This window comes from Staurois parvus, unplaced genomic scaffold, assembly GCF_062004578.1.
Source record: "Staurois parvus isolate SC_StPar_1 unplaced genomic scaffold, SC_StPar_1.0 ptg000505l, whole genome shotgun sequence".
NCBI classification, from domain to species: domain Eukaryota; kingdom Metazoa; phylum Chordata; class Amphibia; order Anura; family Ranidae; genus Staurois; species Staurois parvus.
The window spans coordinates 6,117,529-6,136,932 of record NW_028318301.1 but is presented as its reverse complement, the minus strand read 5'-3'; positions in this window follow the sequence as shown (position 1 = coordinate 6,136,932).

Genomic DNA, 19,404 nt, shown 5'->3' with positions numbered 1-19,404 from the left:
TCCTCCTGAGTATGGGGATGTAAGATTTTTCCACAGCCCGGCCACATACAGAGGCCCAACATCCAAGTAGTACCTACAGGCTTTCTGGAGGCATAAATTACAGTATACATCTCATTTCCTGACTATCACAATTTTGAAGGTCTTGGAGCACCAGGACAATGAAATTACCCACAAAATGACCCCATTTTGGAAAGAAAACACCCCAATGTATATTCTACAAGGCATAATGAGTCTTTTGAACATGTCATTTTTTTCCACGAGTTTTCAGAAAATGGGGAAAGAAAGTGAAAATGTATTTTTTTTTACACAAAGTTGTCCATTTATAAGATATTTCTAACACATAGCATATACATACCAAAAATTACACCCCAAAATACATTCTGCTACTCCTGCTGAGTATGGGGATACCACACGTGTAAGACTTTTCCACAGCCCTGCCACATACAGAAGTCCAACATCCAAGAAGCACCTATAGGTGTTCTAGAGGCATAAATTACACATCTCATTTCCTACCTATCACATTTTTTTGGTCCAGGAAGCAGGAAGACATGTGGTCAGCAACAGCCAAATTAGTTGTCCAGGCAGACACATGGTCAGCACAGCCAAAATATCAGTCCTGGTAGTAGGCAGGACCATGGTCCATAGTACAGGTAGCAGGCAGAGGTGTGGTCAGTTCATGCGGCAGGCAGAGGCATGATGGCAGTAAGTCAGCAGCAGGCAGAAATATGAGGCTTAGGGCCTTGATCGGGTAAGACCTGGGCACAGGGGTAGAGGCTTCATCCCACCCAATCTCTTCGAAGCCTCCGAACTAACAGACCCTTTTACGGGAATTACAAAACCCAGAGAAAACCAAAAACGTTGTTTTCTCCACTCTGAAAATATATTCTAGAGCCCCTCACATACATGAGACCCCTGTGTTGTCTTGAATCCAACTCATAGTGTCGCAGGGCATAAGATCAGTTCAGGAGGCAGGCAAAAAGTATGATCGATTAACAGGCTGAGGTGAATTCATGTTGAAGGCAGAAATGTGGTTGATAGTTCAAGCGGCAGGCAGAGGCATTGTCAATAAACAGTCCAGGTCATACAGGGAAATAGTGGACACTGGAAAAATATCTTGACCAATAGTGTAGATATGTGTGATAGATCTGGATAGATCTTGAAGCACTCTCCAATACAGAGTCCTGGCTGCTAAGAACACTGGAGACAGTAGTATCGGGTGTCATGGCGAATTTGGTTACTGAAACATACAGGGCATTTTTTGGGGGGTTTGTGGCCTGTTTGGGTAAGAAGGAGAATATCTGGGAAATGCCTCTCATTTAGTCTGGACAATGAATCAGAGCAAATTTGTTCAAGGGCATGGCCATGATAGAGAAGGGCTGTAACAATATCCTCTTGATACTTCAAGTAGGTTAGGGATCTTTGTGTGCACTTAGAAAAGATGACATACAAATTGTACAGGGCTAACTGAAACAAGTAGACGGCAACCATTTTAATATCAATAGAGTGATCTCCTGGTGGTTAAGTATGGCTGTAACATCTGGTCATTCATATCCACCCCCCATGAACTGGTTGTCAGGGTCCTATCCATGGCAGAATGGCAGAAGTCCTGGAAGACCGGGCATTTCTGCCAGTATCCTACATGGCCGCAGAAATACACGCATCAGGCCCAGTTTTGGTGCCAAACGGCCTTTATAAGGAGGCTCTTCACTCCCTCAAGTTGCTGGATGAGCTCTAGCTCCCCGTACCTTGTTCCTGGTTCCTGTTTCCTGTGTTATCATGTTCTGTGACTTCCTGATACCAACTCGGCTTGCTCTTGGACCTCTCTACTCTGCTTAATCCCTGATCTGAACTTGGCTTGGCTAACGGATACTCTCTCTCTCGCTCCTCGTTGTATGACCTCGGTTATCCCATCTGACTACATCTGCTCTGATTCCCACCTGGTACCTGTCCTTGGCTTGAACCGGATATCCAGTAATCCTCTATTCCTGGAAGGGCTTGCATACCTCGCACAGGCGCCATCTGTCTGCAGACCTCATCTCCGTGCATCAGCTGTGCTCCTAGGTGGACCACCAACAAGCACTCCTACAGGCGACCTGTGCCACTTTGGGCCTGACTCCTGCTGTCCCACTCTCAGGGGAATATGGAATTTAGCCACAAGGGAAGCCCTCTCTCCATTGGCCTCAATTACCAGGTACACAAATGGGTGGGCATATGACGAATTGGGATTGCTAGCTATAAACAAACTTGGGTATCATTTTCTGCTTGTATTTGAGGGCCTGGCTGTAAAAGGGGGAATTGTAGGTTCTGCCAAATTAGCGGGCAGCCACGTGGGATGTAAAAGTACATCTGGGAGGCGAATATGGGCCCTACCTCGTTGTGGATGTGAAAACCCTGCTACTAGTGCCTGGCCTATCATCTGGGAATGTGGCCCTGCTTGTACTTACCATGGCACCAGGATTTGTAGCACTACTGGTGGATGCCTGCCTATCTTCTGGGTATTCTGCGCTGTTTGTACTAGCCACTGCGCTACTGGTGGATGCATGCTCCTCCTCAGATCTCCTGAACCTCTTTGTTTGCACTCTCTTCTCCTCAGAATCTGTTGCTGACCCACTGCTTTCAACTGGCTCATACTCAGAATCCGAGTCTGACAGACAGAGTTCCCCGCTACTCTTGGCCATCATACTCAGTATCTGGAAAGCCTCCTCATTGGTGTATAATTTTTTAGACATTTTGATGTTCACTGGTACAGATGTTTATCACTGGCACAGATGTTGATTTGACACTGATACTCTGTGACAGATATTGATCACTGGTACAGATGTGGATTTGACACTGGTACACTGTGACAGATATTGATCACTGGTTCAGGGGTGGATTTTACTCTGGTACACTGTGACAGATGTTATTCACAGGTACTGATGTGGATTTTATACTAATACTGTGTGACAGATGCTGAGCAATGGTAAACTGACAGATGTGCATCACTGGTGCAGATGTGAATTGTACACTAGTACACTGACAGATGTGGATCACTGGTACAGTTGTGAATTTTACATTGATACACCTTGACAGATGTGGATCACTGGTACAGATGTGGAATTTACACTGGTGCACCTTGACAGATGTGGATCTTACACTGGTACACTGTGACAGATGTGGATCACTGGTACAGATGTGAATTTTACACTGGTACACCGTGACAGATGTGGATCACTGGTACTGTGACAGGGTGATGTGATTGTGTGTAACTTGCAAATCGGCTCTGCTTCTCCTCACTAGTGGGCTCTGTGAGGAGAGGCAGAGCTGTTCCACTGAATGGCGACTTTGTTGACGTTACAGGACAGCTGTTATTGGCCACAGCCATCATGAGATCAGAAGGGCCAATCTGAGAGCACTTCTGCCGAGTGGCATTGTGCTGTGTCCAGGAGACACAGGCACACCGAGAGCGTGCAGCTGCACGTCCACAAGGCCGTACATGTGCTCCCATGTTCTGAGGGATGTCCACTCAGAACGGTGAACTTCCCACCTGGCCATTTATGTGCAGTGGTCAGGTGGGAAGCGGTTAAAGTAATAGACAAATATTAAAAGCAATTTGCGGCTGGTGTAATAATATAACAACCAAAAGCAAAATCTATATGTGAACAATATTCCACAATTTCTGTTGACATCATGGTAGTCAGGCAGCGACCAAACAGAATCATCCAACGCGATTCATAAAGTATAGTCCTTTCTTTACCTATAATGCCTGATCAATCTGTAGAGTACTTATACATTAGCCGACAGAGTTAAAAGCAGAAAATGGCATCCATCATAGGGCCAGAGGAACAGCAACCAAATTTTGCCCAAATATAGGAGGATCATATCAAGGACAGCCTAAGAAGCACGCTTAAGAAGGAGTTAGTGATCCCAGAAAATGATATCTTAAGTCATGCAATGTATAGCAAAGAGGTCTAAAAACACCTATCTGATTTAGGTTCACAATGAATTCCATTCCATAAATTCAGCGACATTCTGGGCTTAAGATATAAACACAGCCACAAATTGCTTTTTATATTTGTCTATTACTTAAAGCTTGCATTGATGTTTTATACTAAAATAAAAAAAATCTTTGTTTAGTATTACTTTGAGCATTTGGGCCCTTAAAGTCCCATTGGGGGGGGGGGGTTGCTTTTTATTAATCTGAGATGATGGCCTAATTTATTTCCTGATTATACCTCTAGCCAGAATCTTGGACTGGTGTAAACACACCAAGAACAAGAGCTCTGTTGCCCTAGAGCAGTCAATGTTCCCTATCCCACTTCGGGGTCTCCCCTGGTTACCTGGACCATGCCTGCCCTCCATCAGAGACCATCCACTAATTGGCAATAGGTTTAAAGTCTCTCTCCAAATGAAGCATTCAATTCTCCGAACTCACTTATGATGCAAGTGATTTACATTCTTGCTGGGATCCAAAGACCCCAATTTCTGCCCTTTCTTATCCCACATTTTTAGTCTGATGGACTTTAAAGAGAGTGGCTGAAAAAAAACATTTCAGCCATCTAATCCATGATAGATCCCCACTTTGCCTACCTGGCAGGCATACCAGCTCAGATATTTTCTTCTTTCTAGCTTAAGTGGACAAAACCTCATGATTATTAACCTTTAATTAACCTTCAAGGATCCCACTCTGTTCAGACATGGCATTCGTAGCGCTCACTTCTTCTCCTGAGAAGTATGTGCCCCCTTACTTGATAGCATGGGAGAAAGATCTCAATCAAAAAATTCTCTCAAGACCAAAGGGATTACAATCGCTTTTTTGCCAATAAATCCTAAATATCTTCTAGACTCCAGCTATCCGGCTATAAAATACTAGCAAGATAGTAAAGGATTCCAGCCATATTAAGTAAAATATTTCCACACACCCCCTAATTGCTGGAGACGTGGAGAAAGTGTACACTATTCCATATATTCTGGACATACCTGGGTATCGGCTCCCTTTAGAATAAGGTGAGTGCTTTTTTCTTCACCCCCCCTCTATCAGGGGAGCCCAATATCCCCCTGGTCTGTAAGTGTTGTTCCTCAAAATGTTAAAACTTTTATGCAGGGTTTGTTTCATTTGTTCTCCCTTCCGGGGAACCAGTTTGTAACCAGGGGGCCTTTGTCTATGGGCAGTAACTCAATACGTAATACACGTTAAGTGAATGATACAGTTATATTGTGCCTTATTAACCACTTGCCTACCAGGCACTTATACCCCCTTATTTACCAGGCCAATTTTCAGCTTTCAGCACTGCCGCACTTTGATTGACAATTGCACGGTCATGCAACATTGTACCCATATGAAATTTTGATCATTTTTTTCTCACAAATAGAGCTTTCTTTTGGTGGTATTTAATTGCCACTGGGCACTTTACTTTTTGCACTATAAAAAAAAAAGTGCAAAAAATTTGAGAAAAAAAAAAAGTATCTTTCTATTATAAAATTTTTCAAACAGGCATTTTTTCTCCTTCACTGATGTGCGTTGATGAGGCAGCACTGATGGGCACTGATAGGTGGCACTGATGGGCACTGATAGGCAGCACTAAAGGGCACTGATAGGCAGTACTAATGAGGTGGCACGGATAGGCGGCACTGATAGACAGCACTAATGAGGTGTCACGGATAGGCGGCACTAATATGCATCACTGATAGGCGGCACTGATAGGTGACACTGATGATGGGTACTGATAGACGGCACTGGCTGGCATCACTGCTGGGCACTGACTGGCGGCACTGACTGGCACAACCCCTGGGCACTGACTGGTGGCACTGACTGGCAGCACTGCTGGGCTGCACTGGTGGGTGGCACTGGTGGGCAGCACTGGTGGGTGGGCACAGGTGGGTGGCACTGGTGGGCACAGGTGGGTGGGCACAGGTGGGTGGCACTGCTGGGCACATGTAGGTGGCACTTCTGGGCACAGGTAGGTGGCACTGCAGAGTGGCACAGGTGGGTGCACTGCTGGGCACAGGTGGGTGCACTGCTGGGCACAGGTGGGTGATCTGCTGGGCACAGGTGGGCGGAGCTAGTGGGCGCACTGCTGGGCACAGGTGGGCGGAACTTGCGGGTGGCACTGCTGGGCACCGATCATCAGGGCACTGATCATCAGTGCCCTGATGATCGGTGCCGATCCCCGCTCTGACAACTGCCGGTTCTCGGCAGTACTTTCCTCACGATCTGACAGCGTGAGGAAAGTGCAGCCGAGAACCGGCACTTGCATTTCCCTCTGATCAGCGTGTCATTGGACACCGCTGATCAGGTGGTAAAAGGCCGCTGTGATTGGCCTTTTACCACATCACGTGATCAGCTGTGTCCGTAGGACACAGCAATCACGGAGATCGCCGGGTGCGCGCCCCCTGGGGCGCGCAGGAGAGCGCGTTCTGGGGGGACGTCATATGACGTCCACTCAGAACTGGCCGGCCGCAGTGAAGCCGTCATTCGGCTATCTGCGGTCATCAGGTAGTTAACCTTGTACCTGTGCTATCACCTTTCATTGTGGCCTTGCACACTGGGGTTGTTCAAAGTCTGTTTACCTTTTTCTTCACCAACAAAAAATAAAATAATTAAAAGAAAATGTGTTTCTGTTTTCAATTGTACACAAAAGAACCTACTTTTTTTCAGATACAATATGCACATTCAATAGCTCAGAATAGAAGCCTGCACATACAGGCTTGATATCTTTGGTGCAAGTCTCTAATCTTTTCCTATCTTCAGTCCCCGAAACAAAAACACTATTTTATTTTTTACAGATAAAATGTGCTTGCTCTTTCCCTCAGAGATTGAGGCCTATCTGAGAAAAAAAAAATGGGTTTCAAAGATTCAAACAGGTTAATTTTTTTTTTTATTTTCAGTTTAAAACAAATAGACACTATTTATTTACGTAACTTTGAGATGCAATATGCCAGTTTAGTCACACAGAAACTGCAGACTGTCCATAAAACCCTAAGATCAGTGTTACAAGTCTCTAACATTTTTTCCATGTTTTATTTCCAGATGCAATGTGCTTGCAGTCTATCCAAGAAAGGCTCAAAAGTTGTGTTGCATATCTTTGCATTTTTTTTCTTTTACATTTGAAACATATTGATATTATTTTTTTGTTTCCAGATACAATTTGCTCATTCAGAAATGTGCAGCCTGTCCATATAGACCTAATATCTATGGTGCGAAGCTGTGAAATTTTGACTTAGCCTTTCAATCAAGACACTATTTTTTAATTTCCAGATTTAATATGCCAGCTCAGTCGCTCTGAAACTGAGGTTTGTGCATACAGGTTTAATATCTATGATGCAAATTTGTAATTGTCAGTCTCATATAAAACAACTTAACTGTTTACTCCCAGTTGCAATGTGATTGTTCTCTCCCTCAGAAATATATGTTTGGAACAAAATCCTACTTTTTGGACTCTACAACTCTAATGTAGCGCTTCATTTTACAGACTCAAACATTGCCAGCTATCAGAACTGGCTGGTCCATAAAACCTATGGCCACTTCAAAGGCCAGAACCTCTTCTAACAGCCAATGGTTAGATTCCACATTTATACCTCAGTAAATTTAGCAGCATCAAAACTAAACATTGTAATTTGTCTGGGGGGGGGGTGTTTAGAGCATAGCAGTTACAAAACTCTCAGTGTGTTTTCCACCAACAGAATAAACCATATTGCTGCAAAAGTTTATTTCTGCTGTTCTTTCTTTATATTTCCTAGCAAATAGTGGATTTCATGTATGTCTTTGCTTTTCTTGTATTTTTGTATAGTGAATTTATAGTTGAATATGGTTAAATAAAGTCATTGGTCCATCTAGTTTAACTTGAGTATGTGTTTATGCCACTTTCAAAACCCCTGCACATTGTGCTCACTGAGAATCACATCTAAAAGTTTTTTCAATGTATCCTCCCTGCTGACACCACCAACTGTGGAAGGGAGTCCCACATCCTTACTGTACAGAACCCCTTATGCAATTAAGATTGAACTGCATTCATCCAACTTCATTGTGTGACCTTTTTGTCTTCTTTAGAGAATTGAGTTTAAACAGCTTTTTCCAAATGATACAGTTATCATTTAAAGATTTGTACATTGTGATCATATTCTCTCTTTTTTGCATTCAATCTTTTTATTAGTAAACAAATATAAGAAAAATACAAAAATAAATACTCCTGGATATCATAAGGTGGCCAACAATATCTTCATATAGTACAATTAAGGGGTTAACATTATGCGGTCTAACATAGTAAACATAAAAGTAACTACAGCAAAATTCAGGTAATCCAGAACAACACATCCGAAGGAGGTAATGCACATGACTAGAGATGAGCGAATCGAACATGATGAAGTGGAATTCGTTCCGAAGATTTGGAAAAATTCTATTCGCGACGAATCCGAAGATTAGCAAACTTCGGATGCACGAATCGAATTTTCCCAAAAATGGCGGCGACATGTGTGGCAACGGAGAAAATGGACAGAGAAGATGGGGCAGGGATCTCTGGGAAGGCGCGCAGACAAGGCGCGCTGACCCATAATGCATTCATGACATGTGATTGCATTAGCCAATCAGCAGCCAGCCAGCACTGTGTAATGGTGGAGCTATAAATCGCGGCCATCTTAGAATTCTCCATTAGCCTCCGGTCATTCAAGAGAGACAGACCTGTGTGTATTAAGGGACAGAGTTAGGGCCACAGAGACTTTAGGGCCACAGAATCGTTACTCAGGGCCACAGAATCGTTACTCAGGGACACAGAATCGTTACTCAGGGACACAGAATCGTTACTCAGGGACACAGAATCGTTACTTAGGGCCACAGCTATCAAAGAATCGAAAATTTAAAGTGACATACACCCTTTTTTTTTTTGGTGGCTGTCGTGCACAGTTGGTGCTGCAGTTTGCCGATTGTGCAAAATAAACTGACTTTCTGCTTCACAACCACTATTGTACGTTCAAAGAGTTAAATCCATTTACACGCCGGCTGGCGGTAATATTTTTTGGGTGATTAGTGCATTCCAGTGACACAAACGTACAGTTTCCAGCCAACGGCAAGCTGCAATTGACCGATTGTGTACAATAAACTGACTTTCTGCTTCACAACCAGTATTGTACGTTCAAAAGAGTTAGATCCATTTACACGCCGGGTGGCGGTAATATTTTTTGGGTGATTAGTGCATTCCAGTGACATAAACGTACAATTTCCAGCCAACGGCAAGCTGCAATTGACCGATTGTGCTAAATAAACTGACTTTCTGCTTCACAACCACTATTGTACATTCAAAGAGTTAAATCCATTTACACGCCGGCTGGCGGTAATATTTTTTGGGTGATTAGTGCATTCCAGTGACATAAACGTACAGTTTCCAGCCAACGGCAAGCTGCAATTGACCGATTGTGCTAAATAAACTGACTTTCTGCTTCACAACCACTATTGTACGTTCAAAGAGTTAGATCCATTTACACGCCGGGTGGCGGTAATATTTTTTGGGTGATTAGTGCATTCCAGTGACATAAACGTACAGTTTCCAGCCAACGGCAAGCTGCAATTGACCGATTGTGCTAAATAAACTGACTTTCTGCTTCACAACCACTATTGTACGTTCAAAGAGTTAAATCCATATACACGCCGGGTGGCGGTAATATTTTTTGGGTGATTAGTGCATTCCAGTGACATAAACGTACAGTTTCCAGCCAACGGCAAGCTGCAATTGACCGATTGTGCTAAATAAACTGACTTTCTGCTTCACAACCACTATTGTACGTTCAAAGAGTTAGATCCATTTACACGCCGGGTGGCGGTAATATTTTTTGGGTGATTAGTGCATTCCAGTGACACAAACGTACAGTTTCCAGCCAACGGCAAGCTGCAATTGACCGATTGTGTACAATAAACTGACTTTCTGCTTCACAACCACTATTGTACGTTCAAAGAGTTATATCCATTTACACGCCGGGTGGCGGTAATATTTTTTGGATGATTAGTGCATTCCAGTGACATAAACGTACAGTTTCCAGCCAACAGCAAGCTGCAATTGACCGATTGTGCTAAATAAACTGACTTTCTGCTTCACAACCACTATTGTACGTTCAAAGAGTTAAATCCATTTACACGCCGGCTGGCGGTAATATTTTTTGGGTGATTAGTGCATTCCAGTAACATAAACGTACAGTTTCCAGCCAACGGCAAGCTGCAATTGACCGATTGTGCTAAATAAACTGACTTTCTGCTTCACAACCACTATTGTACGTTCAAAGAGTTAGATCCATTTACACGCCGGGTGGCGGTAATATTTTTTGGATGATTAGTGCATTCCAGTGACATAAACGTACAGTTTCCAGCCAACGGCAAGCTGCAATTGACTGATTGTGCTAAATAAACTGACTTTCTGCTTCACAACCACTATTGTACGTTCAAAGAGTTAAATCCATATACACGCCGGGTGGCGGTAATATTTTTTGGGTGATTAGTGCATTCCAGTGACATAAACGTACAGTTTCCAGCCAACGGCAAGCTGCAATTGACCGATTGTGCTAAATAAACTGACTTTCTGCTTCACAACCACTATTGTACGTTCAAAGAGTTAGATCCATTTACACGCCGGGTGGCGGTAATATTTTTTGGGTGATTAGTGCATTCCAGTGACACAAACGTACAGTTTCCAGCCAACGGCAAGCTGCAATTGACCGATTGTGCTAAATAAACTGACTTTCTGCTTCACAACCACTATTGTACGTTCAAAGAGTTAAATCCATTTACACGCCGGCTGGCGGTAATATTTTTTGGGTGATTAGTGCATTCCAGTGACATAAACGTACAGTTTACAGCCAACGGCAAGCTGCAATTGACCGATTGTGTACAATAAACTGACTTTCTGCTTCACAACCACTATTGTACGTTCAAAGAGTTAAATCCATATACACGCCGGGTGGCGGTAATATTTTTTGGGTGATTAGTGCATTCCAGTGACATAAACGTACAGTTTACAGCCAACGGCAAGCTGCAAGTGCTAAATAAACTGACTTTCTGCTTCACAACCACTATTGTACGTTCAAAGAGTTAAATCCGGTTTTATTTTTGGGGTGCTTATTGAATTAAAGAGTATGTCAGACAACACGCAGAGGAGTGGCAGAGGAGGCAATGTTTCAGGAGCGAGCAGACGTGGCAGCAGAGGAAGGGGTCGAGGCAGCACTAGTCGCAGCCAGAGGCCAGTGCTCCCGGTGTCATCCAGCGGTCGTGTCTCCACCGACAACCCTGCCGTCATCGATTGGTTGACTCGGTCGTCTTCCTCTTCCCAGGTCACCTCTGACACCTACAGCCAACGGTCGGTGGGTACGTCAGACACAACCGTTAGTTGGCATGGCCCGGGTGCAAGCCCACTGAAATCACGTGTCCTCGACCTGCCCCTGTCCTTTGGTGTTCCCTCACCAAGCGAAGTATCGCATGCTGTGGGCTCAGCCCCACTGTACAGTGAGGAAGAGCTAACAGAGGGCGGTCAGGAACGGGGGGAGACATCCGCCTCTTCAGCAGCCAGGCGAAGAAGTACTGGCGAGGAGAGTGGCTCGGTAGCCGGTCTAGAGACAGGTCTGTCTCCTGACCCACACGCAGCCGAGGGGGCTAGTAGTGACGCGGAGACCCTAATTGATGATGATGAGGCTGATCGCACTTGGCAGCCTCGTCGTCATCAGGCTATTGCTTCCGCATCATCAGGAGAAGAGGGTGCCAGCTTGGCAGCGAGCAAAACAGTCGGTGGGTTGCCCAGGAGGCAGCAGGGTCGCAGCAGTGTCAGTGGAGGCAAACGGCCACGGAGTAGAGCACCAGCTCCACTGCAGCCTACCACCACGGCCAGTAGTGGTGCCGGTGTGCACGGAGGAAGTAGCAGTCAGCCAGTGAGGAGTAGCGGGGGCAAAGTTTCCTACTCGGCGGTGTGGCAATTTTTCGTCAAGCCGCCCGAGGAAGTAAACGTAGCCGTATGTCGACTATGTGGCCAGAAAGTCAAGCGTGGCCAGGGGGCCAATGTTGGGACTACAGCGTTGCGTCAGCATATGCAGCGTCGCCATTCGGTGGCCTGGGAAAACCGTGATAAAGATACGGCGGTTCTGCCTGCCCCAGCCCCCGCTCCATCACCCGCTCCGTTACTTGCTCCGTCACCCGACGTCAATCGCCCTCTATCAGCCGGTCAAGGCTCCAACACCTCTGCTGAGGGGAGTTGTCGCTCGTTGGCATCTTCCTCTCGTTCAGATGCTCCTTCTCCTGCTACTCCTCTTCACGGATTCCGTCAGCAGTCTTTCTTGGAATCCGTTTCCAAGAGACAACAGTTTGCGAGCACGCACCCGACGGTGCAGAAGCTGAACGTCTTCCTGTCCAAGTTGCTGGTGCTGCAGTCCCTCCCTTTCCAAGTGGTGGACTCAGCACCTTTCCGAGAAATGATGGCTTGTGCCGAGCCGCGGTGGAGAGTGCCAAGCCGGCATTTCTTCGCCAAAAAGGCAGTGCCAGCCCTGCATTCACATGTAGAAGAGATGGTGGGCCAGTCTTTGAGCATGTCGGTCTCTGCCAAAGTGCACGGCAGCGCCAACGTGTGGAGCTGTAACTACGGTCAGGGACAGTACATGTCATTTACGGCCCACTGGGTGAACATGGTGCCGGCACAGCCGCACCAGCAACTTGGACAGGTCACGCCGCTTTTGCCTCCACGTTTGCACGTCCTTGGTCCAGCAAAGATGTCCGCCTCTACCACCTCTTCTTCCGCCGTGTCCTCAGCCGCCACCCCCGTGCCAAGTCCCATTACCCGACCGGCATATCACATGTGCAGGGCGCAACGGTGTCACGCTGTGCTGCACCTGGTATGCCTTGGCGAACGTAGTCACACAGGGGAGGAACTTCTGAGTGTAATGAACAGAGAAATCGACAGATGGCTGTCTCCGCGCAAGCTGAAAATCGGAACCATATTGACCGACAACGGAAAGAACATGGTGTCTGCTCTGCGTCAAGGAAGGTTGTGCCATGCGCCATGCATGGCTCATGTGTTCAATCTGGTTGTCAAGCGGTTCCTAAAATCCACCATCCCACTGCAAGACATCCTTAAAATGTCACGTAAATTTTGCATGCATTTCAGCCATTCCTACACCGCAAAGCACACCCTCCTTGAGCTGCAGCGGCAGAACGGAATTCCACAGCATCGCCTGATCTGCGACGTTGCAACAAGGTGGAATTCAACCCTACATATGTTAGACCGCCTTTACGAACAGCGAAAGGCCATCACCGATTTCCTGATGTTACAAGCGGATAAAGGTACTCCCCTGTGTAACTTAGATGTCAGCCATTGGCAGCTCATGCGTGACACCTGCCGCTTGCTCAGGCCCTTTGAGGAGGCCACGCTATTCGTGAGTCGGCAGGACTATGGGATGAACGACGTCATTCCTCTGTTGCACGTCCTGGAACAAATGCTGTTAACAATGGCTGGTCAGGGTGCGGTAGACGTGGCGCACAGATCTCAACGCCACATGACCCCTATGGGGGCAGGACAGGAAGAAGAGGAGGAGGTAGAGGAGGACATTGGTGCTCAGGAATTATTGAGTGAAATGGGTGGTTTTTCCACTCAGCGGACAGGAGTGGAGGAGCAGGAGCATCTGGTAGAGGAGGAGGAGGAGACAGAGGACCCAGACGCACCGTGGCAGTATGATGTGGAGATGGAGGCAGGGAGTCCCTCGCATTCCTTGGCACAAATGGTCCATAGCATGCTCGGTTGCTTGCGTAGCGACAGCCGAATAATAACCATCAGACAGAGGGATGACTTTTGGCTGTCCACCTTGTTGGACCCTCGCTACCGTTCAAAAATGGTGGCCTTTTTCACACCTGCTGAGAGGGAGGCCAAAATAAAGTACTATAAAAACCACCTATGTAGTTAGTTGGTCTCTGCCTTTCTGCGCCAACGTCCATCCTCAGACACTGTGGGCCCTGTGCGCTCGCGTTCCGCTGCCATGGCAGCAGGGGAGGGGTGGGGTGGTAGGAGCAGTGGCAGCTCCACCAGCAGCGGCTGCCTCAGTCTGCAGTCGATGATGAGTAGCTTTCTTCACCAGCGCAGTGAGGAAACTACTAACCAGCCGCAGCAGCAGCAGCATCAGGTGGACCTGGAGCAGGACCTCAAACAACAGGCTTGGGCCTACTTGGACAGCACCCTGCCAACCGAGGTAGACAATCCCCTTGACTACTGGGCAACGAAACTTGACCTTTGGCCCCAACTAGCTGAATTTGCCCTTGAAAGGCTGTCATGCCCGGCCAGTAGCGTGGCATCGGAGCGCGTGTTTAGTGCGGCAGGAGGTATTGTAACTCTGCGGAGGACACGACTGTCCACCCAAAGTGTGGAGAGACTCACGTTTGTGAAAATGAATCAGGCGTGGATTAGTCTGGATTTCAAACCACCAGTTCCTGACACAACTGACTAAATCCGCCATGAATCATGCCCCAAACATGTTATTAGGGACAAATGGAAGACCTCCACCTGATCCGTACATTTGTATATATATTTTATTGAGAGGCTGCTGGTCGGCCGACTCATGTTTTGCACATTTTTAATGACTTATACTCTGCAGGTCGGGCCCCTCATAAATTGGGGTTTTTAAATTATTTATACTTCGCTGGACGACCGTCACATGAATTGAACCTTTTTAATGACTTATACTCTGCTGGTCGGGCCCCTCATGAATTGGTGTTTTTAAATTATTTATACGTCGCTGGACGACTGTCACATGAATTTAAACTTTTTAATTATTTATAGTCGACCAGTTCCAGACCGATGGAATAGCAATTTTTTAAAATATTTATTTGACACGTGTTGTCCATCTCATCAATGAGGTGGACTGTTTATTTATTGGCCACGGTTTGGCCCCCTCCTGTTTCTTACATTGTTAACTTGTTGTATCGGTCACGCTTTGGCCACATGTTTGGTTGTCTTGTTAAGATTTTCTGTAATGTACACAGTTACGCTTGACTTGTCGACTTTCCACAATCTACTAAGGTATAGCATCGCATCAAAGTTTTTTTTTTTTTTTTTGGTCTAAACCATTTCTTATAATGTCAATTTGTAGGATACGCCGCTGTAAGGCGACCTACTTTTTTGTCACTGTGTAGACATCTATTTATAGGCCGATGTTTTGCCAGAAATATATATTTAGTAATAACCTAGCCATTCAAGCCGCTCACTGAACACCTCGGGAATTGCTTTGTATATCTGTTGCCTTAGGGGCCGCTGTCTGGCGACATAATTTTTTGTCACTGTGTAGACATCTATTTATAGGCCGATGTTTGGCCACAAAAATATATTTAGTAATAACCTAGCCGTTCAGGCCGCTCCCTGAACACCTCGGGAATTGCTTTGTATATCTGTCGCCTTAGAGGCCGCTGTCTGAACAGCTCATGAATTGCTTTCTATATGTGTCGCCTTTGAGGCCGCTGGCTGGACAGCTGATGAATTGATTTGTATATATGTACTTATTGTCCGCTGTCCGGACAGCTCATGAATTACTTTTTGTATATAGCCTTCCAAACCACTCTCAGAATAAGTCATGATATTCATGCTGTGTATAGCCTTATAGGCCAATGGTCAATCAAGTCATGATTGTTATAGTGTGTATAGCCTTATAGGCCGCTGTCTTTACAACTTTATAATTCCATGCAGTATATAGCCCTATCGGCCACTTTCTGGCATCCAGTTGCTGTAGCCCCCATCACCACACTGTGCCACGGGCCCCTGTACCGCCTTCCCATACTGCTGCCAGATCCATCCTCTGCCATGTGCGTCTTTGTCGTCTGCTCACGCTGCTGGGTTCCAGTTTTAAACCTAGGCCTGTGTATGGCTTCCGAATACTGCTGCCTCCACCGCCACCCTGCGCCATGTGCCTCTGTCGTCTGCTCACGCTGCTGACAGCTTCCGCTTTTTAACCTAGGCCTGTGTATGGCTTCCGAATACTGCTGCCTCCACCGCCACCCTGCGCCATGTGCCACTTTTGGGTCTCCTCACACTGCTGCCAGGTCCATACTGATTCATGGCCCCCTGTACCGGCTCCTCATGAACGTGGTTCAGCGGGTTTGCATCACTTAACGGCAAATCGTTGACAAATGCTGGGACGTTCAGTGTTGTGCGCATTAAGCCAGACACCAAAGGGCAGCACAGACCTGTTATTACTCGCTCAAGCATGGCTGAACAAAACCAGTCTCTACCACAAATTGGACCCAGACCTGCCCAGGGTCTCGTAACTAGATTGCACGGAGGAGTAGAGTCCGTTATCGGAATTAAATAGACAAAACGCCACACCAAAAAGAGTGGCCATTTCCAACACTTATTCCAGAAAGAGGAACAACCCGTTTCATATACGGCCCGTAGACGTTTCACGTCTGCCACATTCAGTCGATTTAAGACGCAAGCTCCACTTCCTGTGGTCTCTGACCGTCGATATACCTTTAAGTGTCAGCTTTGAAGCTATATTTCCTCCGGAGCACTGACACTGGTGCCCTTCCGTCAACATGCCTTTAAGTTTCAGTTTTCAACCATATTCCCCACAGAAGCCAAACTCTTGGGTATCCCAGAAGCTGCTCAGCGGGTCAGGGCAATAAAGCTCCCGGTTCGCAGGTTGTTCCGTCTTATGGATGGAAGTACGACGGTATATGATCTTCTTCGCACCCACGGCATTACCTCATAACATTTCTGCATTGCATCTGCAATCACAACGCTGACTTCCCGGATCGCCACTCAGCCATTGGACTCTTGATAGTCGTCTCCCCACACTGCTGCTGGGGGGACTTTTTAACCTAGGCCTGTGTATGGCCTTCAATTGAAGCTGCTTCCGCTCCGCCACTCTGCCATTGGACTCTTGATAGTCGTCTCCCCACGCTGCTGCTGGGGGGACTTTTTAACATAGGCCTCTGTATTGCCTTTAATTGAAGCTGCTTACGCTCCGCCACTCTGCCATGGGCCTCTTGGGTATCCCAGAAGCTGCTCAGCGGGTCAGGGCAATAAAGCTCCCGGTTCGCAGGTTGTTCCGTCTTATGGATGGAAGTACGACGGTATATGATCTTCTTCGCACCCACGGCATCACCTCATAGAATCTCTGCATTGCATCTGCAATCACAACGCTGACTTCCCTGATCGCCACTCAGCCATTGGACTCTTGATAGTCGTCTCCCCACACTGCTGCTGGGGGGACTTTTTAACCTAGGCCTGTGTATGGCCTTCAATTGAAGCTGCTTCCGCTCCGCCACTCTGCCATTGGACTCTTGATAGTCTTCTCCCCACGCTGCTGCTGGGGGGACTTTTTAACATAGGCCTGTGTATGGCCTTCAATTGAAGCTGCTTCCGCTCCGCCACTCTGCCATTGGACTCTTGATAGTCGTCTCCCCACGCTGCTGCTGGGGGGACTTTTTAACATAGGCCTGTGTATGGCCTTCAATTGAAGCTGCTTCCGCTCCGCCACTCTGCCATTGGACTCTTGATAGTCGTCTCCCCACATTGCTGCTGGGGGGACTTTTTAACATAGGCCTCCAATTTAAGCTGCTTACGCTTCGCCACTCTGCCATGGGCCCCTGTACCGCCTCCTCTTGCTGCTGCCAGGTCCAGAGTGTGTCATGGGTCCCTGTACGGCCTCCCATTGCTGCTGACTTCATCGCCAGACTCTGCCATGTGCCACTTTCAGGTCTCCTTACACTGTTGGTGGGTTCCATTTTGTGATAGGGTGCTGTATGGCCTTCCATTGCTGCTGCCTCCACCGCCACCCTGCGCCATGTGCCTCTGTCGTCTGCTCACGCTGCTGACGGCTTCCGCTTTTTAACCGAGGCCTGTGTTTGGCTTCCGAATACTGCTGCATCCACCACCACCCTGCGCCATGTGTCTCTGTCGTCTGCTCACGCTGCTGACGGCTTCCGCATTTTAACCTAGGCCTGTGTATGGCTTCAGAATAATGCTGCCTACACCGCCACCCTGCGCCATGTGCCTCTGTCGTCTACTCACGCTGCTGCCAGGTCCATACTGATTCATGGCCCCCTGTACCGGCTCCTCATGAACGTGGTTCAGCGGGTTTGCATCACTTAACGGCAAATCGTTGACAAACGCTGGGACGTTCAGTGTTGTGCGCATTAAGCCAGACACCAAAGGGCAGCACAGACCTGTTATTACTCGCTCAAGCATGGCTGAACAAAACCAGTCTCTACCACAAATTGGACCCAGACCTGCCCAGGGTCTCGTAAGTAGATTGCACGGAGGAGTAGAGTTCGTTATTGGAATTAACTGTGAGGGACTTTTAAACCTAGGCCTGTGTATGGCCTTCAATTGAAGCTGCTTCTGCTCCGCCACTCTGCCATTGGACTCTTGATAGTCGTCTCCCCACGCTGCTGCTGGGTGGACTTTTTAACATAGGCCTCTGTATGGCCTTCAATTTTAGCTGCTTACGCTCCGCCACTCTGCCATGGGCCCCTGTACCGCCTCCTCATGCTGCTGCCAGGCCCGTAATCTGCCATGGGCCCCCGTACCGACTCCTCATGCTGCTGCCAGGCCCGTAATCTGTCATGGGCCCCTGTACCGCCTCCTCATGCTGCTGACAGGTCCAGAGTGTGTCATGGGTCCCTGTACGGCCTCCCATTGCTGCTGTCTCCATCGCCACACTCTGCCATGTGCCACTTTCAGGTCTCCTCACACTGCTGGTGGGTTCCATTTTGTCATAGGGTGCTGTATGGCCTCCCATTGCTGCTGCCTCCACCGCCACACTGTGGCTCCACACTCTGGTTTTGGCCCCGTGACTGCCCAAATGAGTGAAGTGTGCGGTGATTCTAAGATCGACGGCACTCATCTGCATGTCATACTGACTGACAGTATTATTTCTCTTCCCCAGCAGACTCCAAGGGCATTTAAATTAAAGGTACAGTGTTCTGCACTAATATAAAGGCTCTCTGAAGCCTAGAAACACCCTTTTTATAAGTTAAATTCGCATCGAATATATTCGGCTCGAAGCGAATTTATTCAGCGAATTCGGCGAATCAGCCGAACCGAATTTTTGAATAATTCGCTCATCTCTACACATGACTGAAATACTCAAGAACCAAAATAGAATATCTAGGGAGAGAAAATAACAGAGCATTATGGAGAAGAAGGAAAAGAGTAAAAAAGATTCAGAAAATAAATAATATACGAGAAATAAAGGAATAATGTAAGACCTGGTCCTAGAAACTGCTGACATCATGTTGGTTAGCAAACTTTTAGGTGAATAAGGAGACATTCCTATATTGGGCCCATGGATTACAGACTTTTTTTTAATTGTTTCTTATCATTTAACCACTTCCATACCAGGCACTTTTACCCCCTTCCTGCCCAGGCCATTTTTCAGGTTTCAGCGCTCTCACACTTTGAATGACAATTGCGCAGTCAT